This window comes from Somniosus microcephalus, chromosome 12, assembly GCF_052327205.1.
Source record: "Somniosus microcephalus isolate GS21.2 chromosome 12, FLI_Smic_1.0, whole genome shotgun sequence".
In the NCBI taxonomy this organism is placed as follows: domain Eukaryota; kingdom Metazoa; phylum Chordata; class Chondrichthyes; order Squaliformes; family Somniosidae; genus Somniosus; species Somniosus microcephalus.
This window is the reverse complement of record NC_140998.1, coordinates 68,197,431-68,212,784: the sequence shown is the minus strand read 5'-3', so window position 1 is coordinate 68,212,784 and position 15,354 is coordinate 68,197,431. Positions and strand designations below refer to the sequence as shown.

The 15,354-nt window shown below is 46.5% G+C and overlaps 1 long non-coding RNA gene across 1 annotated transcript in view; it reads left to right on the top strand.

Annotated features, from left to right (window-relative positions):
• LOC147109261 (uncharacterized) overlaps nt 1-15,354 on the top strand; it is a 125,370-nt gene that overhangs the window by 45,066 nt on the left and 64,950 nt on the right. The window lies entirely within an intron of this gene.

The window sequence follows — 15,354 nt, the reverse complement described above, 5'->3', positions numbered from 1 at the left end:
GTAGGCCACTCGGTCCCTCGAGCCTGCTCCGCCATTCAATAACATCATGGCTGATCCGATTACTCCACATTCCCGCCTACCCCCGATAACCTTTCACCCTCTTATCAAGAATCTATCTACCTCTGCCTTAAAAATATTCAAAAACTCTGCTTCCACCGCGCTCTGAGGAAGAGAGTTCCAAAGACTCACGACTCTGAGAAAAAAAATTCTCCTCATCTGTCTTAAATGGGCGACCCCTTATTTTTAAACAGTGACCCCTAGTTCTAGATTCTCCTACAAGAGGAAACATCCTCTCCACATCCCCCCTGTCCAGACCCTTCAGGATCTTATATGTTTCAATCAAGTCACCTCTTACTCTTCTAAACTCCAGCGGATACAAGCCTAGCCTGTCCAACCTTTCCTCATAAGACAACCCGCCCATTCCAGGTATTAGTCTAGTAAACCTTCTCTGAACTGCTTCCAATGTACATCCTTCCTTAAATAAAGAGACCAATACTGTACACAGTACTCTAGATGTGGTCTCACCAATGCCCTGTATAACTGAAGCATAACCTCCCTACTTTTGCATTCAATTCCCCTCGCAATAAACAATAACATTCTATTAGCTTTCCCAATTACTTGCTGTACCTGTAATCTACCATTTCCCGGCAGCCTGTCCCCACCCAATCCAAGTACTTGTATCTGGCGAGTACAAGTTGGATACCATCTTGTTGTCTGCTCTGGGCTTTAACAAAGATAAGACTTACAAATTTATCCAATTAGTTTCATAGAATTACATAGAATATACAGCCCAACCAGTCCATGCCGGCGTTTATGCTCCACTCGAGCCTCCTCCCGTCTTTCCTCATCTAACTCTATCAACATAGCCCTCTATTCTCTTTTCCCTCATATGCTTATCTAGCTCCCCTTAAATGCATCTATACTATTCGCTTCAACCACTCCGTGGTAGCGAGTTCCACATTCTCATCACTCTCTGGGTAAAGAGGTTTCTTCTGAATTCATGTTTGATTTCTCGGTGACTATCTTCTTTTGATGCCCTCTAAGAATAGGTTTCCGTAGGGCCCTGCCGAATTTAACGGCGAGACCTGATTAACAATTTTTTTCTCCGATTCCTGGCCACAGCCAACCAGATTGAGAAGCTGGCCGGCTATCGGGCAGCAAGGCCTTCGGCACCAGGCTGCAGCCAAGGAACAGAGAGGAGGGGCGGAGGCCGGGGGGTGGGGTCAGAGATCGAAGGCCTGAGGGATCAGAGGCCGGGGGGGGGGGGAGGGTGACAGATCGGAAGCTGCGGGGGTGGGTGACATTGGAGGCTTGGTGGGGGGTGAGATCAGAGGCTGGGGGGGGGGCGAGATCGGAGGCTGGGGGAGTGGGGTGAGATCAGAGTCCGCAGGGGTGTGAGATCGGAGGCCAGGGTGAGGGCTGAGATCGGAGGCTGGGTTATGAGGGTGTGAGATCAGGGGTGGGGGTCAATCGGAGGCTGGGTGTGGGGGTGTGAGATCGGAGGCCAGGGCGGGGGGTGAGACTGGAGGCCAGGGCAGAGGGTGAGAGATTGGGGGGGATAGGGGGGGGGAAATCGGAGGTCAGGGCGGGGCGGGGAGATCGGAGGTCAGGGCGGGGCGGGGCGGGGAGATCGGAGGTTAGGGCGGGGGAAGAGATCGGAGGTTAGGGCGGGGGAAGAGATCGGAGGCCGACAGTGGGGGTGAGGTTGGAGGCCTCATGGGGGATGTAGGGGGAGATCGGGAGGGATGGGGGTTTGGCGAGGCAGGTAAGTGAAAAGGCACTTACCTCCTGAATCCAGCAGTCCTTGCCTTCCTTCAGCTGGCGGGAAACCTGGATGGGCAGAATTAAATTTGAAATCGTAGATCAATATGAGACATGCAGCCTCATTATAGTATTTAAGTAAAAAGGGACGTGGGCAGGTTGGAGTTGGGATTCAGATTTTTAACACTTTAACCTCCCACCCAACCTAAACCCACCCATTCTTTGGGGTTAAAATTCCCCCCACTCTCTCTCTGTCTACCCTATCAAAACCTTTTATAATTTTAAAGACCTCTATTAGGTCACCCCTCAGCCTTCTCATTTCAAGACAAGGGAGACCAAGCCTGTTCATCCTTCCCTGATGGGTAGAACCTCACACTTCTGGTATCAACCTTGTAAATCTTTTTTGCACCCTCTCCAATGCCTCTATATCCTTTTTATAATATGGTGACCAGAATTGTACACAGTATTCCAAGTGTGGTCTAACCAAGGTTCGATACAAGTTTAGCATAACTTCTCTACTTATCAATTCTATCCCTCTAGAAGTAAACCCTAGTACTCAGTTTGCTTTTTTATGGCCTATGTCGCTACTTTAAGTGATTTGTGTATTTGTATTCCTAGATCCCTTTGTTTCTCTACCCCATTTAGATTCTTATTTTCCAAGTAATATGTAACCTCCTCATTTTTCTTACCCAAATCTACCTCACACTTATCTATGTTGAAATGCATTTGCCAATTATATGCCCATTCTGCAAGTTATTTCAGATGAATAAGTGGCTAGAGGAATGGTACAAGGGGGATGGATTCAAATTCCTGGGACATTGGAACCGGTTCTGGGGGAGGTGGGACCAGTACAAACTGGACGGTTTGCACCTGGGCAGGACTGAGACCGATGTCGTAGGGGGAGTGTTTGCTAGTGCTGTTGAGGAGGGTTTAAACTAAAATGGCAGGGGATTGGGAATCTGTGCAGTGAGACAGAGGAAAGGGAAGCAAGGATAGAAACAAAAGACAGGACGGAGAAAAGCAAAAGTGGAAGGCAGTGAAATCAAGCGTGTAAATCAAACAGGGCTACAGTAAATAATCATTCTAAAAGGATTGAGTGTGTTAAAAAAACAAGCCTGAAGGCTTTGTGTCTTAATGCGAGGAGCATTCGTAAGAAGGTGGATGAAGTAGCTGCGCAAATAAATGTAAACTGATATGATGTAATTGGAATTATGGAGACATGGCTCAAGGCTGGGAATTCAACATCCAGGGGTATTCAATATTCAGGAAGGACAGGCAAAAAGGAAAAGGAGGTGGGGTAGCATTGCTGGTTAAAAAGAGGAGATTAACAATAGTAAGGAAGGATATTAGCTTTGATGGTGTGGAATCTGTATGGGTAGAGCCGAGAAATACCAAGGGGCAGAAAACGTTAGTGAGAGTTGTATACAGACCCCCAAACAGTAATGCTGGGGTTGGGGATGGCATTAAATGGGAAATTAGAGAGGCATGCAATAAGGACACAGCAGTTATCATGGGTGACTTTAATCTACATATAGATTGGGCTAACCAAATTAGTAACAATACTGGGGAGGAGGAATTCCTAGAGTGTATATTGGTCCAGGATGGTTTCCTGGACCAATATGTCGAGGAACCAACTAGAGAGCAGGCCATCTTAGACTGGGTATTATGTAACGAGAAAGGATTAATTAGCAATCTTGTTGTGCGAGGCCCCTTGGGGAAGAGCGATCATAATATGCTGGAATTCTTCATTAAGATGGAGAGTGAAATAGTTGACTCAGAGACTAGGGTCCTGAATTTAAATAAAGGAAACTACGATGGTCTGAGGCACGAATTGGGTAGGATTGATTGGGGAATGTCACTCAAAAGGTTGACGGTGGATAGGCAATGGCAAACATTTAAAGATCGCATGGATGAACTACAGAATTTGTTCATTCTTGTTTGGCATAAAAATAAAACAAAAAGGGTGACTCAACCGTGGCTCACAAGGGAAATTAGCAATAGCATAAGATCCAAGGAGAGGACATATAAATTGGCCAGAAAAAGCAGCAAACCTGAGGCTTGGGAGCAGTTTAGGATTCAGTAAAAGAGGACAAAGGGATTAATTAAGAGGGGGAAAATAGAATATGAGAGTAAGCTTTCAGGGAACATAACACTGACTGTAAAAGCTTCTATAGATATGTGAAGAGAAAAAGATTGGTGAAGTCAAGCGTAGGTCCCTTGCAGTCAGATTTAGGGGAACAAAAAAAATGGCAGACCAATTAAATACATACTTTGGTTCTGTCTTCACAAAGGAGGACACAAATAAGCTTCCAGCGATGTCGGGGAACATAGGGTCTAATGAGAGGGAGGAATTGAATGAAATCAGTATTTGTAGGGGAATGGTGTTAGGGAAATTGACGGCATTGAAGGCCGATAAATCCCCAGGGCCTGATAATCTACATCCTAGGGTACTTAAGGAAGTGGCCCTAGAAATAGTAGATGCATTGCTGGTCATCTTCCAAAATTCTATAGACTTGGAATAGTTCCCATGGATTGGAGGGTAGCTAATGTAGCCCCACTATTTAAAAAAGGTGGTAGAGAGAAAACGGGGAATTATAGCCTGACATCGGTAGTGGGGAAAATGCTAGAGTCCATTATAAAAGATGTAATAGCAGAGCACTTGGAAAACAGTGACAGGATCGGACAAAGTCAACATGGATTTACAAAAGGTAAATCATGCTTGACTAATCTGGAATTTTTTGAGGATGTAACTGGTAGAATAGATAAGGGAGAACCAGTGGATGTGGTGTATTTGGACTTTCAGAAGGCTTTCGATAAGGTCCCACATAAGAGATTGGTGTGCAAAGTTAAAGCACATGGGATTGGGGGTAAGATATTGACTTGGATAGCGAACTGGTTGGCAGACAGGAAGCAAAGAGTTGGAATAAACGGGTCTTTTTCCGAGTGGCAGGTAGTGACTAGTGGGGTACCGCAGGGATCGGTGCTAGAACCCCAGCTATTCACAATATATATTAATGATCTAGACGAGGGAACTAGATGTAATATCTCCAAGTTTGCAGATGACACAAAGCTGGGTGGGCGTGTGTGCTGTGAGGAGGATGCAGAGAAACTCCAATATGATTTGGACAGGTTGGGTGATTGGGCAGATGCATGGCAGATGTAGTATAATGTGGATAAATGCGAGGTTATCCACTTGGTGGCAAAAACAGGAAGACAGATTATCTGAATGGCAATAGATTGGGAAAAGGGGAAGTGCAACGAGACCTGGGTGTCCTTGTGCACCAGTCACTGAAGGTAATCTTGCAGGTGCAGCAGGCAGTTAAGAAGGCAAATGGTATGTTGGCCTTCATAGCGAGAGGGTTCGAGTACAGGAGCAAGGATGTCTTGCTGCAGTTGTACAGGGCCTTGGTGAGACCACATCTTGAGTATTGTGTGCAGTTTTGGTCGCCTTATCTGAGGAAGGATGTTCTTGCCATGGAGGGAGTGCAACGAAGATTCACCAGACTGATACCTAGGATGGCAGGAATGACAAAAACAGAAAAACAAAGAAATGGACACAAAGAATTACAGAGTGGAAAAGAAGCGGAGAACAGTTATAGGAATCAAATGACTTTGTTTGCATGTGAACATAAGAACATAAGAAATAAGAGCAGGAGTAGGCCATTCAGCCCTTCGAGCCTGCTCCGCCATTCAATGAGATCATGGCTGATCTTCTGCCTCTAATCAGAAAGCAGGGAGTACAGGTAAAGGGTAGCTCTTCAGAGTGGCAAAAGATGGAAAGTGGGGTCCCACAAGGATCAGTGCTGGGACCACAGTTCACAATTTATATTAACGATTTAGACTTTGGGAGGGGGGTGTGAATAGTCAATACTGAGTAGCACTGCAACAAATTACAAGAAGACATTAAATAAACATAGAAACATAGAAGATAGGAGCAGGAGTAGGCCATTCGGCCCCTCGAGCCTGCTCCGCCATTTAATGAGATCGTGGCTGATCATCCAAATTCGGTACCCTGTCCTTGCTTTCTCCCCATATCCATTGACCCCTTTAGCCTTAAGTATATCTAACTCCTTCTTGAATATATTTAATAAGTTGGCCTCGACTGCCTTCTGTGGTAGAGAATTCCACAGGTTCACCACTCTCTGGGTGAAGAAATTCCTCCTCATCGCAGTCCTAAATGACTTACTCCTTATCCTTACTGTGACCCCTGGTTCTGGACTCCCCCGCCATCGGAAACATCCTTCCTGCATCTAGTCTGTCTAGTCCTGTTAGAATTTTATAAGTTTCAATGAGATCCCCTCTCACTCCTATTTCTTATGTTCTTATGTTGTTCTTATGTTCACATGAAAAGAAAGTCATTCGCTTCCTATAACTGTTCTCCGCTTCTTTTCCACTCTAATTCTTTGTGTCCATTTCTTTGCTTTTCTGTTTTTGTCCGATTCTCTCATTCTCTAAGTCTGTCTTTATTGGGAGATCTTCTGCCTCAACTCCATTCACCGGCCCTATCGCCATATCCCATGATGCCCTTACTAGTCAGAAATCTATCGACTTCTCTTTTGAATATACCCAATGACTGAGCCTCCACAGCCCTCTGGGGTAGAGAATTCCAAAGATTCACCACCCTCTGTGAAGAAATTTCTTCTCATCTCAGTCCTGAATGTCCTACCCTTTATCCTGAGGCTGTGGCCCCTGGTTCTAGACTCCCCAGCCAAGTGAAACATTCTCCCTGCATCCACCCTATCAAGCCCTGTAATAATTTTGTATGCTTCAATGAGATCCCCTCTCACTCTTCTGAATGCAAGAGAATACAGGCCTAGTTTACTCAATCTCTTCTCATACGACAGTCCCGCCCATCCCAGGACTCAATCTCGTGAACCTTCATTGCACTCCCTCTATGGCAAGTATATCCTTCCTTAGGTAAGGAGACCAAAATTGTACACAGTATTTTAGGTGTGGTCTCACCAAGGCCCTATATAATTGGAGTAAGACTTCTTTACTATTGTACTCAAATCTTCTTGTAATGAAGGCCAGCATACCATTTGCCTTCCTAAAGGCTTGCTACACCTGCATTCACTTTCAGTGACTCATGTACAAGGACATCCAGGTCCCTTTGAACATCTGCATTCCCCAATCTTTCACCATTTAGGAAATACTCTGCCTTTGTTTTTTCTAACAAAATGGATAACTTCACATTTATCCACATTATATTCCATCTGCCATGTTCTCGCCCACTCAGAGCCTAAACAAGATCCCCTTGAAGCCTCTTCACAACCGACACTGCCACCTAGCTTTGTATCATCAGCAAATTTGGAAATGTTACATTTAGTCCCCTCATCCAAATCATTGATCTAGATTGTGAACAGATGGGGCCCAAGCACCAATCCTTGCGATACCCCATTAGTCACAGCCTGCCATCCTGAAAAAGACCAGTTTATCCCTACTCTGTTTTCTGTCTGTTAACTAATTCTCAATCCATGCTAGTATATTACCCCGAATTCCATGTGTCCTAATTTTGTTCACCAACCTCTTGAGCTGGATTTTTATTGGGCCATGGAGGCAGGATTGGAGGTATGTGGGGGGTTAAACTTGCATAAACTGGCGGGTGGGCCCAAGCCCACCTCCATCCCGCCTCCAAGCAATTTTAAATAATTCGTGTCTAGTGGTCCTGTCTCCGTCCTGCCTCCAAGAGGCGGGATAGGCCGTTAAGGCCCTTAACAAGCACTAAATTGGCTCTATAATGCTATTTTGATATGCCTTTGCGATTTTAACCCTTTTCCCACGTGAAACACGCCTGTTCTGAAACACGACGGTGAATCCTGGCGGAGCACAATTGGATTGCTGACTATCAGCTGCAGGTCAACTATTAAAGAGGAGATTTGATCAGCCATCATTTGCAGGTGGCAGGACTTTGTAGTCTCAGGTCTGGGGGAACTTTTAGAAGGCCTAACCAAAGCTGTGGAAATTTGGAGCCGGACTCCCATCTCCAGTGTGACCTCCTGGGAAACCCCTCTTGCCACCGTCACTGAGCGCCCACCTGACGCTGCACAGGCCAGAAGGGGCCAGCGCATGGAAGCCTGCCGGCGCTGGAGATACCCCCCAAACAGGGTCTACAGACACAGGGTCAGCTACCTCAACATGTCTGAGCAGCAGTGCCAAATGCGGCTCCGCATTTCACGAGGGGTAGTGGGTGGCATCTGCGCAATGCTGCAACAAGACCTGCAGCCCAGAGGACCAGATGGACAACCCTTACCAGTGGCTGTCAAAGTCACCACTGCACTCAACTTTTTTGCCTCAGGCTCCTTCCAGGGATCAGCAGCAGATATCAGCGGCATCTCCCAGGCGGCCGCACACAAATGCATTACGCAGGTAACCGATGCCCTCTTTGCCATTGTCCATTTCACCAATGATCAAGCAAGTGTCACGGCACGTGTGGTTGGATTAGCTAATCTGGCAGGCTTTTCAAGGGTGCAGGGCGTCATTGACTGCACACGTGACCCTTAAGGCACCCCATCGCAATCCAGGTATTTTTGTCAACCGCAAGGGCTTCCACTCCCTCAACGTTCAGCTGGTGTGTGACCACAGGAAGGAAATTTTGCATGTTTGTGCCAAGTACCCTGGCAGTTGCCATGAATCCTTCATACTGCGCCAGTCTAGTGTGCCTCCGCTATTCAGTCCGCCAGACCAACTTAACGGATGGCTACTTGGAGGCAAGGACTATCCCCTGAGGACATGGCTAATGACGCCGTTGAGGAGGCCATCCAACAAAGCTGAGGAGCGCTACAATTCCAGCCACATGTCCACTAGAGCCATAATCGAGCAAACTATCGGTTTGCTAAGATGCGCTTCAGATGCCTGGATAGATCAGGTGGATCCCTGCAGTACTCAGCAGCCAGGGTCTCCAGAATCATCGTGGTTTGCTGTGCACTTCACAACATGGCATAGCGTCATGGCTTGCAGATTCCTGAGGACCAAATGGCTCCTCACATATCCTCCTCAGATGAGGAGGAGGAGGAGAAGATCGAAAACAAACATCTTGCAGAGGCCCATCAACCAGCGGCAGCAGTACGCGAGAACATAGCTGCCCGGGATGCAAGGAATGCACTCATCTTGGCCAGATTTGCTTAGCCTAGCCACTCAAGCACTTTTACCTCCCAGCTTCTTACCTGACCATCGACAATGGCCAAGAACCAGCTGATTCCTAGCAATTTGACCACCATACTGACAATTGCAAGTAATCCTAAGCCCTCAATGTGGAAGTCTCATTCGTGAAATGACATATGCCACAACTACAGCAGTAGCCATCAGATTTTTTATTTACATTATTCATCTGATGGCTTTTACACAAAACATCAAATTTCACCCAAGTGACTATTTGTGCAGTATCTTTCTCTTATGCGTGCTCCTACGTGGTGCTTCCCCTGTGGCTTCAGCAGATGTGGAGGCCCCTTGCTCACTTTCCTGCTGCTCCCGTCTTGACACCTTTGGCGGGCATCCTCTGGGGTGGCGAACCTGTGAGGGCTCGTCAAAAGTCTGCTGCTCCTGTGGCTGTACAGGGGTTGAGACGCCGATCTCAGATGGGTGTGGACTCTGGTGGGGCTCTGACCGAGGGCTCTGCAGTGGCATGGAAGTGTGAGCGCTTGGAGAGGAGCCCCCACTTCCTTGATGTCTGCCACCAACTTCCCTCTCATGGGTCAGGTCCCCCTCAGCGCTTGCAAATGGCTTGAGAGCACCTTGCTGCACATCAGGGGGGCCATGGGGACCCGTATCTGCACTGGCAGTCCTATTCAGAAGGACTTCCATGAAGGTCTGGTTTCTCTGTTCAATAGATGACCATCGCTCCTCCAGAGATGTCATTCTGTTCTGAACACAGACCATGTTTTCTGCACTCTGGCAACTTATCACCTCCATGGAGGTTGCCATCCTTTCCATGGTGATGCGTTCATGCGCCAATGACTCCACAAAGGCTCTGCTCATGTTCGCTATGGACTCCTCCATTCGCTCCACACTCGCAGCGACCCTGGAGACAAAACCTGCCAGAGACTCCTGCATCTGTTCCTGGAGTTCCAGTACCACTGATCTTATGGATGAACCCAGAGGCAGAGGGTCGACATGCAGCTGAGCCGAGCTGGCAGAGTCCTGCGCCCTCCGACTAGGACTCTCCACTGCTGTCCCTGTCTCCACAATCTGCTGATGCTCACTTGTGAGCTGTGATACACCAGGTGACAACACTACTCTGTCTCGAAGGTCCCACCGAGGTCTGAGTGTGCTGGTGCTGGGTGCGCTGAATTCTGCTGACGCTGCGCCCTCAGAGGTTGCAGCTTCCTCTGAGGAGTCTTGATGTTCATGCCGTTCCTCCTGGCTAGTGGGGACGGGTGCTTGCAATGGTCCTGTGGGGGAGTAAAGGAAAGAGTCAGAGATGTGATACCATGGTTACATGCACATTGCATATTGCAGATGATCATTAGTCCATCTGTTAGAGCTTCCGAATCATTATCAGCGACTCATGCAATTTCAATGAGAGATGGAAAACTATTCTATCACCAGCTTGCTATGATGCACCCCTCTGAGGGTGGCCCTCCTCCTGTCCTGGCTCGCTCTCTTTTGTTGTGAGCTCTCTTTTCCTGCAATGAGGGAGACAAGTGGAGGTTGAGTGAGAATGAAGGAGTAAGTGTAGAGATTCCATAGCATAGATACTTAGGAGACAAAGATGGAATGAGGTGGCAAGACCAAGGGCCCTCCCTGTGTGTTGTCAGTTGTTTTCATAGCATCAGTGATAGGGAGTGTGAGGGCTGCATAGTCGAATAGTTAGGTGAATGTGACCATAGAGAGAGAGGGAATGGGTAAGGGTGCATGGATGTCAGTGTCAAGTGGGATGTGGAGGAAGAGATTGCTAAAGCGGAGTGCTGGTGAGGAAAGGCAATGGGGATCAGATGGAGGGTGATGGGAAATTCATACTCACTTTTCCAGTGCGCTGAAGGTCATGAAATCTCTTCCTGCACTGTATCCAGGTTCTGCAGGTTACCAATAAGGAGTTTACCTCCTCTGCCACTTGCAGCCACACAGCCTTGGTCTGCTGGGGAGGCTTCTTCCTCCCTGATGAAGGGAAGAGCACCTCCTTATGAGCTCTTGCTCCCTCCACTAAAGCTTGCAGGGCAACGTCGTCAAATCTTGGAGCAGACCTAGGTCTTTCACTGGCCATTCTGCCTCCAGGTCCCTGTAGCAGCAAAGGCCAAAAGGTTGGCAGTCTGCAGAAGAAGCAAGGCTTGTTGCAGACCTTAAATACAGCAGCAGCAATGATGACGTCATCGGAGGCGACTTTCAGACTGGAAAAACTCATTTGCCATGGGTTCCCACACGCTGGAACTCAATTGGCCAATTAAGTTAAATTTGCATCAATCTCCCACATTGATTTAGATTCGTGTGGATAACACAAAATGCGGATTACACGACCCCAACCCACCCCTAAATTAAAATCCAGCCCCTGTGTGGGACCTTATCGAAGGCCTTCTGAAAATCCAAATACACCATATCTACTGGTTCCCCTTTGTCTACTCCACTAGTTACATTCTCAAAGAACTCCAATAGGTTTGTTAAATAGGACTTCCCTTTCATAAATCCACGTTGACTCTGTCCAGTCTAAGTGTCCAGTTTCTAAGTGCCCAGTTATTGCATCCTTTATAATAGATTCCAGCATTTTCCCAACTACTGTACTGATGTGAGGCTAACAGGACTGTAGTTCCCCGTTTTCTCTCTCCCTCCTTTCTTAAATAGCAGGGTTACATTTGCTATCCTCCAATCTGCAGGAACCATTCCAGAATCCAAAATTCTATAGATGATGACAACTAATGCGTCCACTATCCCAATGGCCACCTCTTTCAAAACCCTAGGATGTAGGTCATCCAGTCCTTGGGATTTATCGACTTTTAGTCCCATTAATTTTGCTAGTACTGTTTTTTTACTAATAATAATTTCTTTAAGTTCCTCATTCTCGCCAAACCCTTGGTTTTCTCGTATTTCTGGGAGGTTTTTTGTGTCTTCCTCTGAAGACAGAAACAGTATTTATTTAATTTCTCTACCATTTCCTCATTCCCCATTATAAATTCTCCCGTCTCTGACTGTAAAGGACCTACATTTACCTTCGTCAATCTTTTACTTTTCACATACCTATAGAAGTTTTTACAATGGCCCAGAAATTCGGGTCGGGGGCTTCCCGCGGGTGTAAACCCCCGACCTGCACTTACCTAGCGCACCGGCCGTTGAGCTGTGGGCCCCCGTGGAATTCCGATCCGGGGCCTGCTCCAACTGCCGGCGTGCAGTGCTTGCGTATCCCAGGGGCGCAGTTAGTTCGAAGCGTCCCCTGGGATCACGTGGGCCACGGGGAGCCAATCGGAGCAGGGAATGCCCATTCACAAGTTTCTTATAAATACTACGGGCCCCGAAACATCACTAAATCTTCAAATAAATTTTTTTAAAACATCACATTTTTTAAATAAACTATAAATTACAGGAAATAACTATTTTAAACAATAATTTAAATTTTTGGAAAAAATAATTTTATTTTCTAATGGGGCTAAAAATTAACTTACCTTGCTTTAAAGTATTTAAAAATAATAAACCTGTGGAAAAAATGTTTTAATTTTAATTAATTCACCACTTACCTTGTAAAAAGTAGGCCTTATGCCTGCTTTTTAAATGTGTAACTTCTGGAGACTTACCCTCCCGGGAAAACCTGCAACAAAAACATAAGTTCAATGCGCACGCGCAGCATCTCCTGCGCAAGTGCAGCCTCTCCTGCGCATGCGTTCGACCTTTTAACCCCTTCGTTCAGGGGAACGGAAGTGCCGGTTTCCCGCGCATGCGCAGTGCATGCAGGAAACCGGCACTTCCATTGGACCTACGGGTGAATACCCCGTGCATACTCACCCGTGGAGACCCGAATTTCTGGGCCAATCTGTTTTTATATTTTTCGCTAGTTTGTGCTCATATTCCATTTTCTCTTTCTATCAATTTATTGGTTCCCCTTTGCTGATTTCTAAAAAATCCCAATCCTCAGGCTGACCACTTTCTGGCAACATTATAAGCTTCCTCCTTTGACTTAATACTAGCTTTAATTTCTTTTGTTAGCCATGGTTGGATCACTTTTCCTTTTGGGTTTTTATGCCCTAGAGGAATATATCTTTGTTGCAAATTATGCATTATTTCCTTGAATGTTAGCCATTTATGTCCACCTTCATACATTTTAGTGTAGTCTCCCAATCCACCATGGCCAACTTGTCCCTCATACCCTTGTAGTTTCTTCTGTTTAGATTGAAGACCTTAGTTTCAGATTGGACTACATCACTCTCAAACTTAATGTAAAATTCAATCATATTATGGTCACTTGTCCCTAAAGGCCCCTTTACCACAAGATTATTGACTAGCCCTTTCTCATTACACAGTACCAGATCCAGAATAGCCTGTTCCCTGGCTGGTTCCTCCACATACTGATCCAGGAAACCATCTTGCATGCATTCCAAGAATTTGTCCTCCACACCATTAGTGGTAATTTGATTTGCCCAGTCAATGTAAATTAAAGTCCCCCATGATTACTGTATTGCCCTTGTTACATGCACTTCTAATTTCTTGATTGATACTGTGCCCTACATTACCACTACTGTTTGGTGGCCTATACACAACACCCACCAATGTTTTCCGCCTTTTGCTGTTTCTTAGCTCCACCCAAACTAATTCCAGTTCTACATCATGATCTGCCGAGCCACCTCCTTTTCATTTTTGTCTGTTCTTCCTAAATGTTGAGTACCCTGGAACATTCAGTTCCCAGCTTTGGTTACCCTGCAACCATGTCTCTGTAATGGCAATTACATCATACCCATTTACTTCTATTTGTGCCATTAATTCATCCACCTTGTTGCAAATGCTACGTGCATTTAGATAAAGTGCCTTCAACTTTGCCTGTTTAATATTTTTCTGCACTTTGACCCTCTTTACTGTTGGCCTTTATTTCTGCTCCCTACTAGTTTTGCTGACTACTTTTCTAACTTGCACTTCCAGCTTTGTTTCTCTCCATTCTGGGCCCACACTTAGGTTCCCTGCCCCTTGACAAACTAGTTTAAATCCTTCCCAACAGCACTAGCAAACCCCCCTGCGAGGATATTGGTCCCGGTTCTGCTGTGGTGTAACCCGTCCAGCTTGTACAGGTCCCGCCTTCCCCAGAATCGGTCCCAATGCCTCGGGAATTTAAATCTCTCCCTCCTACACCATCTCTCCAGCCATGCATTCATCTGGTCTATTCTCCTATTTCTGCTCTTGCTAGCATGTCACACTGGGAGTAATCCTGAGATTACTACATTGGAGGTCCTGCTTTTTAATTTATTTCCTAGCTCCCTATATTCTGCTTGCAGGACCTCGTCCCTCTTTCTACCTACGTTGTTGGTACCAATATGGACCACGACCTCTGGCTGTTCACTCTCCCCCTTCAGAATGTCCTGCAGCCACTCAGTGACATTCTTGACCCTGGCACCAGAGAGGGAACATACCATCCTGGAGTCACGTCTGCAGCCACAGAAACGTCTATCTGTTCCCCTTACAATAGAATCCCCTATCACTATTGCTCTCCCACTCTTTTTCCTCCCCTCCTGTGCAGCTGAGCCACTCATAGTGCCATGGAATTGGCTCTTGCTGCATTCCCCTGAGAAACCATCTCCCCCAGCAGTATCCAAAATGGAAAATCTGTTGGAGAGGGAGATGGACCCAGGGGACTACTGCACTACCTTCCTAGTTCTTTTACTCTGTCTGGCAGTCACCCATTCCCTTTCTGCCTGTGCACTCTATACCTGCGGTGTGACCACCTCGGTAAACGTGCTATCCACATAGATCTCAGCCTCGCGGATGCTCCACAGGTGACTCCAGCCGCAGCTCCAGCTCTGAAATGCAGATTTCAAGTAGCTGCAGCTGGAGACACTTCCTGCACACATGTTCGCCCTGGACACTGAAAGTGTCCCTGACTTCCCACATAGCACAGAAGGAGCACTCCACGTTGCCGAGCTGCCCTGCCATGTCCTACCCTTAATTTACTCCCTTTACTTCCTCTAAATTAAAGAATCTTAAATACACTAGGGACCTTACTTCACTTTGCACACTACTTACTCTAGAGACCTTACTTTTAATTTAACAACTGGACTGTAGAAATACTCAGCAGGTCCTACTTACCAATCAGCTCCTTCCCTGGTTGTAACATTACTTTAGCGGTTTTGCAGTTGTTGTTGTGACTGCTCCCGCTCTCGGACTCTTTCCTGGTGTAAAGTAAGAACCAATTCTGACAGGGTGAAAAGTTAGGAAAAGCAAAGGCAAAGCAAGGGAGCTCCTCCTTCTACTCCTCACCTAACTCACTCACACAACTCCAGCACTCTGTTCAAACTGCTCTCAGTGCAAATCGCACTGCAAAGCTTGTTTTTATAGGCCCTGAAACAAAGGAGCTGGCTGAGTCCTGCTACAGGAAAACCAGTTTAATCTAGTTTCCCTAATTAACTGCCTTCAGCTGCTCTGAATTGTAGACCTTGTATATCCCCGTATATCCCTGCTTAAGGCTGGGAA